This window comes from Cynoglossus semilaevis, chromosome 8 (genome assembly GCF_000523025.1).
Source record: "Cynoglossus semilaevis isolate Cse_v1.0 chromosome 8, Cse_v1.0, whole genome shotgun sequence".
NCBI lineage: Eukaryota > Metazoa > Chordata > Actinopteri > Pleuronectiformes > Cynoglossidae > Cynoglossus > Cynoglossus semilaevis.
Window position 1 is genome coordinate 26,630,216 of NC_024314.1, and position 10,422 is coordinate 26,640,637.

Genomic DNA, 10,422 nt, shown 5'->3' on the forward strand with positions numbered 1-10,422 from the left:
AGAGAAAAACGAGGAGACGAGAAAAAAAGAGAGAGAGAGAGCGGGAGAGAGAGGGTCATTTAGCAATAAACAGCTACAGTTGTCCTTCAGGCTCCACAGAACCACGGCCCACGTGTCCTCCTCCTGAGTCCATCGGAGGCCGGCAGTGGAGGAAATTACCATTTTACCTGCTCGTACTGAAACGCTGCTTCTCTCTACTCCACGTTATTCTCCTCAGATCTTTGCTGTTCACAGCCATATGATTCTTTATCACTACATTTAGTTATTTATTTTAGAAGGCCCCCTTTCCTGTGTACGGTATCCGACTGAAACGCTGCTTCTCTCTACTCCACATCATTCTGCTCAGATCTTTGCTGTTCACAGCCTTATGATTCTTTATCACTTCATTTAGTTATTTATTTTACAAGGCCCCCTTTCCTGTGTACGCTATCCTAGGGCTTCTCTTCCTCGGTCTCATTTCACCATCTGAGCGCTAATACGTTGAGGTAATTAGCAAACGTGGCGGCCAGGACGAGTAATTACATTTGCATTATTGAAGCCGCTGTCTTTAATCAACTGCTCTGCGCATCTCTTTGTAGGGACTCCTTCAAAAAGCAAGAATGTTTGTTCCAGATTTCTCATCAACATTCATGGTCAACATTCAAACGGTGGGGGATAGGGGGCAGTGTTTCTGTGTTTTTGTGACTATAACCATTGAGAGGAAGAAAACAACCACAAGAGGTAGCGGTGAGATTCTGTTTAAAAAAAAAAAAAGGCAGCCCCAAGAGGTTAAGTATGAGAACTGCAATCCCAAAAAAAATAAAAAAAGGTCTCACACGTTCACAGTACACAGCGTCTGTACACTGACTCGTATAAATGTAATCTATGTTGCTGTGGTTACCCCACTAAGTGGGTCATAGGGTAACATTTCCTTAGGCAGACAAACAGGAAGCAGCAGGTTACAGTTACATATACGTAGCTAGGAGCTAATTTAATAGGAGCGCTTCAAGCAGGATGTATTATCGTCTCTAAGGCGTCAAAAACAGAGGGAAAAACAAACTAATGTTTGGAAACGATCCGGAGAGAGGAGAGCCTGAGGTTCTGATTTTTAAAAAAAAATCAAAATACTGTATATGTATATATATATATATATATATATATATAATGCCAACACATTTTATCTGCAGCAGCAAAAGTCACAGCGGCAAATATTTATCACATGAAACTCATCTCTGCCTTTGGGCTGTCGACACAAAACTTCAATGCAGACTCTCACTTGGCTTCTTTACACAGTAAACAAGACTTCAATGAGGAATTTGGGTTGAGATTTTTCAGTGATTTGCGACTCCTTGATGAAATTTTATGTTTACATTAAAAATGTACAATAAGTACAATATCCACACAACGGGTGTTTTCGCTCGACTGTAATGTTTTGGTAGCCATTTGGAAACAACACAAATGAAAGAAAGCGAATGCAGCGCAAGCCAATGTAGGGCGTACAACCGACAAACATAAACAAAGTCGTCGTCTGCATATAGCATGACAACGTATTCGTCCACTAACTTGTTGAATGATGGAACAAGGCCTTTCTAATAAATTTATGGGAGAAGCAGCGTAACCATGAAAAGCCGTAGGTCCAGCATGTTGTAAACCGATGAACCCTGGACAACTTTCCTCATGACTTACGGTGCAAGAATCCCAAAAATATTCTTCTTCTTAATAACAGCAAAGTCTCCGACCTTTTTGGATTGGTCATAAACATTTCCTTTCTTTTAAATTATTCTCTACTGCTTGTGAACGAATGCTAGCTCCTTTTTTTTTAGCACAAACTTTCTCTTTGTCCCTCAGCCTCTTTCTTGTAACTCGATGTTACCCTAGTTTTTCATACAGGAAGTAAACTATTAATTTGCTTGGAATATTTTCCAAAATCTTGGGTTTTTTACCTTTTGCTACTTTTATATAAATCTCTGGCATCATTTCTGTCATTAATCCTGAGCTATTTTCCCCGTCTCATCTTCTGTTCTCGATTTCTTTGTCTTTTCTCATCAGTCTGTTGGTGTTAATAGGACCAGACTAGACTCCTGTGCTGCTATGTTGCACCGTCTTTGTTCTGTTTTCCCTGGCGTTTCCTACATTGATGCCGCGCTGAATATAAATGTGTGACTACTGTTTGGAGGGAGAAAAAAAAAATCTGCTTTTGAATCTGTTATAAGTATTTAAATTCAAGTATTTAAATATTATTGAACTCTTTACCCGTGTCAACTGCTTCACCTCATTTTCTCCTGTTCTCTTTGTTCTCCTTTGCCATCCATCTCCCTTCCTCCCTTCCCCTCACCCTCGGCTCCTTTATTCTTATGTCCCATTTTCTGTGTTAGGATTTATTTTTTTATTTTTTTTGGGCTGTTCCTTTTCAACTTACTTCCTCTCAGTGTCAAATCCAATATATTGGATCTTTGATCAACTGAGGCAACGGGAGGAAATCAACGCTCCCTCCATTATTCATGCATTCTCCTCTTCTCCCACCATCTGTCCATCCACCAAACCTGACCCCTGCAAGTGGAACTTGCCCGTGAACGAACGGCGCGTGGAGCAACACAAACATAAAAATCGGTGTTTCTCTTCTAAGCCAGGTGTCAACAGCCGCTCGTTCTGTCCGTCTTTGTTCTCTCTTTCTCCCAGTCAGCTGAATCAATAGCTCCTCTTCACCCCTCGGTCTGTTCTATTAGAGACAACAATGGCTTCACACTGGACTAAGATTGCCTCCTTTTGAGCTACTGGATGTCCATCAGCACGCTGGAGAGAAGCAACACAGAAATGCTTTCGGGGGTTGGGGGGTGGGGGGGAGGTTGTGCAGGTGAAGGTGTGAAAGTTAGTGAGACATTAAGGACAGAGGAGAAGAAGAAAAAGTGAGGAGATGACAGGCTGAGATAAAGGTACACAATAACGGTTAGAGTGATGTAGAGAAGACTGAAGGACAGGCCAATATTCTGTCAGTCTGGGTCTGAGCCGTGTTTGTAATTCTGTGGGTGAGAGAGGGAGACGGAGATGACAGGCTGTGAGCTGTGAGCTCGCAAAGGTGGAGGAAATTATTGATGTTCACAGGAACAGGGAGATGGGAACGATTTCATCCCGTTGCTTTGACTTTGTTAAAAGACCTTCGACCTGTGTGTCGGCTACAGTTTGGCACTTTTTTCTTTTGACAATTCTGGTGCATTACCCATTCTTATCTAACATAGGCAGGCAAATCTTCCTTCTTACCCAAGCAGTTCTTCTGTTTCTTTTTCTACATCAATGTATCTTCTCTGAGATCTTCCTTTATTCCCCCCTCCCTCCCCGGCAGCAACATCTTCAACAAACAACTTTGCGTTGCGCTTTCTTTCATTCTTCTCCTCTCTGGAGCAAACCCCAACTTCTCTAGGTTTTCTTCCACCTTTACTCTACTGTTGCAGCAGATTACAACATCATCTACAAACATCATGATGAGATCAGACTCCTGTCTGAACTCATATGTCAACTTTTTTTTAATACAATACAAACAAACAAGATTCTCAGAGCTGATGACCTTGAACCCATCCGTCACACTGACTGCACCCTTGCCTACAATCCCAATGGCCGTACACATGGCCTGCACCACCCTCACATACTTTTCTGCCACTTTCTGGACAATCTGACACAGCATCACACCTGCTCTCTATAATTAGCCCCTCATGGGATTTCTCATTCCCCCCTTACTTGTGCAAAAACAGACAGCATCACACCTGCTCTCTATAATTACCCCCTCATGGGATTTGTCATTCCCCCCTTACTTCAGCACAAATAATCAGCACAAGAGCAACGCAATACTAACGGAATAGAAAATATCACAAATGCATTATCACTTACTCAAGTACTTACTTATTAGCTGTATTTTATACAGGGCGCTGCCTTGCCGTGTGTGATCCCCGATGTGATCGACACCATTTGTTTCTCTGCTAACAAGGTTTACATCCTGCATAATAGTGTACACACATCACAGAGACGTCTCGGGGGAATCTATCATCGTCATTATCATAATAACAAAATCAATATAATTTAAATATAAGTTAATAATACGTGTGCCGTCGCGCAGCCTGACATTTCGGCAGCTTTGAAAGCCATTTTACGGGACCTGCGTGTCAGCTCACTTATCTAACCCTAGGTCACCAAACACATTAAAGAGAGAAAATGTGGACGTGCAAATTATATATGGCCAATTTACATAGAGGGAGGTGTGTGACTGACTCTAAGTTGTTTCCCAACAGCAATTACAGTTAGAGGCGCACTAATAAGGCTGGAATAACAAGCAATACAAACACAAATACAAACATGCTGTCAGGCCTCACACTTCAGCAGACAGACCAGCTGGCACATCTTCCTCCTCACTGTGTACGCCTGTGTTTGTGTGGGTCGGTGGGTGGGTGAGTTGGTGGTCGATTGAGTGACAGCCCAAGGTGACGGCAGAGGACCCGTGGGGAAACCAGAACAGGACATGGCGTCTGGTTTGGTCTGGCTACCGTCTGCTAGACGTCGGTCCTCGGACCCTTGTTTCCACTCAAGGGAGACCCTTCTATTGCTTTCGTGGTGGAAACAGATGGTTGCCTTGACAGGGAGAAGACACACTTCGACTGGCTCATAATCAAGGGAGGGGTTGGAGGCAGCACAGACGTGGCGCAGCAAAAGAGGGAGCTGCTGACTATTTAATCATTTGTTATTATTCTAATTTAAGGCACATTGGAGTTTATTCCCAACGTAATTATTAATTTGGAGTGGGTAAGTTCGACGAGGCAAATTTGTATTTATTGTGTATTTAAGTGTAAAAGCGAAATGAAGACGGTGATAATTAAAATGACCAACAATCTCTGGATTTGGGATGGAGTAAAATACAATGGATAAAACTTTAAAAAAAGAAAGACTGGCCAATCATGTTGTGATCCCTACAAATTAGGGATGTCCGATAATATCGGCCGACCAATATTATCCAACCGATATTTGAATATTTATAAAATATCTGTAAGAATCGTTATCGTTTTTTTCTCCGATAATGAAAACCCGATAATACAATGCCTGGGTTTCGCCAGATGATGTGTGACCTAAAAATAACTTTGGGGAAAAACGACTGTATGTGAATGCGAACGCCACTAGATGGCAGCATTGCAGCTCATTTTATGAATTTATTTCAATAATCAGGGGGTTGTATGTAGAATGCTGGTGCCAGCAACTCATACAGTGGTTTTTTTTTTTTACAGATAAACAAATAAATATTACCAGCTGCTCAATATTATTGAGAACCTGCCGTCAGGGGAGGTGCGAAAAAACATCTGTACCCTAGGGGGCATGCCAGAAAAGAATTGAGAAACACTGCTCTAACCCATCACCTTAGTGCGCAGACTGCACTTAACTTCCTTAACCACCAGGCTGCCACTGCCGGCATATCGGATATTAGCAAAAAGTTAATATCCGACATATTTACAGTTGTCACTTAAGAAGTTTCATTTACCTTGGAATGACAGCCACTTACATTTCTACCCACCTGTGTTATCATTTGTAGTATTTAGTTTAATATTGCCAATTGCCCTGTAATCTGCCCACCGTGTCAATGCAACCTCTCCTGTGAGAGTGTTGTATAAACCGAATGTGAAGCAGCCTTTAACTTCACCTCTCCTCGGTCATAAATAAGTGGCAGTGCAGTTAAATTGAGAGCTAAAGTTGTGATGTCGGCGTACAGCTATAAAAGTTTTTCATCATCTGCATCATGCTGCAGATTAGTACATCAAATCCTGCCATCAAACCGCAGCAAGCAACAGGGCTGACACATTTTCATGCTGGGCCCCTATTTGTCAAGACTGTCGTTAAAATATTCAGACTGCGCATCCCAGGGTGAAATTAAATTTCAAATTTAGGTCCTGCACTGGAAATATACATTTAAAAGCCCCTGCTGCAAAAGGCATATCTGCAGAATTAGCATAAAGGCAAGTTTTCATCGGCCGGCTTTAAAACTGAGAAGTCTTGGGGGGTTTGCCAAATGAATAATGGACTTCTGAAAGTTTGTGACTACATTTCCCATGAGTGGCATGGCAAGCAGGTAAGACACAGCCTCACTGGCTGTACTTACAGGTTGGAGAAACTTTTAGCTGTCTTAAAGGTCAGTCTGTCAGCAGAAATTTTTTTTTGACCTGTCACGATTGGAAAACGGGAAGTTGTAAATAAGGATGTCAAATCTTGCAATAGACTCTCAACTGTTGGCACGAGAAACACTTCATGACAAATCAAAAAAACACCTAATTTAAAACTGACTCGAAAACCATTACAAAAGGCTTTGATTTAACCGAAAAAGATAATTTTTTTTTAACAGCAGAACATGTGAGAATAAACAACATCATATTAGACAAAGGTGACAAATCCAATTACCATTATTTATTAACTGGCGTGAAACAGTTTTTTACAGCTTACATGAGTCATGTTAGCCGGAGGCAGTGTCAAATTTAGCGCAGCACAGGTCTAATTGGATGCTGCAAACACGGAGGTAACACTGAGGTCAAATGAACAAAGCTGTGTCCAAACAGGTAAAGTCACACATTCAGCAGGTTGCGTGATTATCCGTCCTTTTTTTAAAGTGTCATTATCAACATTGTAATTCATTGTGCAAAAACAATCACTACTGCATATAAATCATGAGGAAACACCGAAAACAATCAAGGTAAAATATATGAGCTTTAATGAACTGTAGTGAAGCAACTGCTTTCAGGAGTTCATTGCATCAGACAGTCCTTGTTGGCAGAGTTTTGGTTTTTTTTGTTCTGCCTGGAGGGATTTTACATTGTTTTTTATTTATGAGCCCAATAGACAAAAACAGAACTAAATCATATTCTGAACTTTTTTCAAGTTCCCTTGACCACCGTTTGTGTGATTTCACCGAAGGGCCTAGGTTGTACGTTCCATTATTTTTTTGTTTTTCGATACTGACCTTCTGTTCTTTCACTATGTTGAGTAGTTTAAAGGAAGTAATGCTTGAAAAATAAATAAACTAAATAAGAATAAGAAGGACGAATGGATAACCACTAATAATAATAATAACAATAATAATAAATGACACATAGAGACCCTTCTAATTGAGGATATACAAATATACGGCAGTAAAATCCGATCAACAAAACTGGCCTATTTCACTCAGTTTATCTAAAAACTGTTTTTTTTATTTACTGAAAATAATTTTGACTTAATTTCTCTATGCAATAGCGACAGGCAGAACAATTAAATGTTTCCACTAGGTGGCAGTAGAAAAACCTAAAACAAAAGAGAGCGAGAGACTCTTGTGTGTCTTTCTTCAACTCCAGCAACTACATCAGCCTTGTGTTCAACTAAACAGGCCTAAGTTTCACACTGACTTAGTAAACTAAGTACAAACTGGACCATAATTGTATTTTATTACTTACTATACTTTTAGCTGTTGCCCAAGTCCATGACTTTTAACTTTGCCAATATCATGGTCTGCTATGGACTGCTGTGAGTGACATTACACAGGCTGACATGAAGGTAAAAAAAATCGTAATTGACAATGGTGTTACTCCACTCTCTGACCATTTCCCCTGGTCGCAGAATCAAGCATACCGGCCACTTTGAGTGGACAAAATAATAAAATAATGTTGACATTGTATCCTTCTTGCGAGGACACACTGCAGTGCTGCAGATTTGCACTAGTGCTCATTAGAAAAGTTGCTCAAGAGAAAAGAAAAGCCTGGACATGTTTCTGCCGTAGACAGAAGAGAAGTGAAAGCCTGGACATGTTTCTGCCGTAGACGTAGACAAGAGGGTGAAAGAGAGTAAAACCACAGCCAATTTACTGTTCTAAAAATTATATAAGAAAAACTTTCCCAACTTTATACCAAATAATTATAGAAATTTGCAAAAAAAAAAGTAAACCGGCCCTACATCATGGATGGATGACAGAACTGTTAAGTTCCACTTTATGAAAATTCCCCAACCATGTAGTGGTTTTCAAACTACCCGTTTAGAGTTTCACTTTCTAGTCTGGGGTGCAATTAATTATTTTTACCCCCTCATGTGAGGTCAGTGGACAGTAGTGGTGTCCACCAGTCTCCAGAGAAAATAGCAGACACACACACACACACACGCGCACACACACACACACGCGCACACACACACACACGCGCACACACACACACACGCGCACACACACACACACGCGCACACACACACACACGCGCACACACACACACACGCGCACACACACACACACGCGCACACACACACACACGCGCACACACACACACACGCGCACACACACACACACGCGCACACACACACACACGCGCACACACACACACACGCGCACACACACACACACGCGCACACACACACACACGCGCACACACACACACACGCGCACACACACACACACGCGCACACACACACACACGCGCACACACACACACACGCGCACACACACACACACGCGCACACACACACACACGCGCACACACACACACACGCGCACACACACACACACGCGCACACACACACACACGCGCACACACACACACACGCGCACACACACACACACGCGCACACACACACACACGCGCACACACACACACACGCGCACACACACACACACGCGCACACACACACACACGCGCACACACACACACACGCGCACACACACACACACGCGCACACACACACACACGCGCACACACACACACACGCGCACACACACACACACGCGCACACACACACACACGCGCACACACACACACACGCGCACACACACACACACGCGCACACACACACACACGCGCACACACACACACACGCGCACACACACACACACGCGCACACACACACACACGCGCACACACACACACACGCGCACACACACACACACGCGCACACACACACACACGCGCACACACACACACACGCGCACACACACACACACGCGCACACACACACACACGCGCACACACACACACACGCGCACACACACACACACGCGCACACACACACACACGCGCACACACACACACACGCGCACACACACACACACGCGCACACACACACACACGCGCACACACACACACACGCGCACACACACACACACGCGCACACACACACACACGCGCACACACACACACACGCGCACACACACACACACGCGCACACACACACACACGCGCACACACACACACACGCGCACACACACACACACGCGCACACACACACACACGCGCACACACACACACACGCGCACACACACACACACGCGCACACACACACACACGCGCACACACACACACACGCGCACACACACACACACGCGCACACACACACACACGCGCACACACACACACACGCGCACACACACACACACGCGCACACACACACACACGCGCACACACACACACACACAGTGAAGTGTTGTGAAAGGTTGCAAATAAATTAAACCGCACAGACGCGGCGCTCTGCTCTTCCTCCCTCCGTCCGTCACCCCAGACCCTCATCTCCGGGCCCTCGATGAGACGCCACAGACTGTGATAAGTGTATTGAGAATGTGAGAGGGCGAAATGAAATGATGTCAATGCAAAGATCACCAACCAAATTACAGTGCTGAATCACTCACCCTCCATCAGATTGTTTATAATGGATTAAAGGGGGAGGTGGGGGGGGAGGGTATCCCTGGTCCATTGAACATAATTAGTTTGAAACCAAGGTCAAACCCACAAACAAACAAGAACCAGAACAAGTAACATTGGTGGAGAAAGACACACACACACACACGCGCACACACACACACACACACACACAGTATTCTAGCCTTCACATTCACAGCCTGAGCGACAAGAAGATTCAGAATCTCCTCATTTCGTAGATAATTACTCGCACCAATACCTATTGACAGGTATTTATTAATGCCGATAACTTCTCCATATCACTTCATATAACTCGCCTGCAGGGCATATGTTTTCTAAATTGCATTCTTGCCTCGATAAAGAGCGGACATTTTGCTTTGTTTTGTGCAAAGGCAACAGCATCACACTCGTCATGGCCTCTGTAGGCTACAATCTTAGAAGAACACTGACACATGACACACCACGTGAGAAACTTTGGTACAGAACACTGACACATGACACACCACGTGACGTGGATCTAACAAACTTTGGTACGACGTCACGTTTGACATGTGCAGATTAAACAATGACTAACATTTACTGAATCACAGGTTACGACGTGCGTCAATATGCAGCGTCATCATATGTACGTTTTCCATCTGTGCCACCATAGTTGTCAAAACTGTTGCCAAAACAGGTTAAATCTAAGAAACATCGAAGTCAACTGGACGAAGTAGGTTTTCCTTTGAAGACGTTTCCTCTCTCATCCAAGAGGCTTCTTCAGTTCCAGAACTCT

General features: G+C 43.6%; 1 protein-coding gene across 1 annotated transcript in view; it reads right to left on the bottom strand.

Annotated features, from left to right (window-relative positions):
• tbc1d22a (TBC1 domain family, member 22a) overlaps window positions 1–10,422 on the bottom strand; it is a 103,778-nt gene that overhangs the window by 41,085 nt on the left and 52,271 nt on the right. The window lies entirely within an intron of this gene.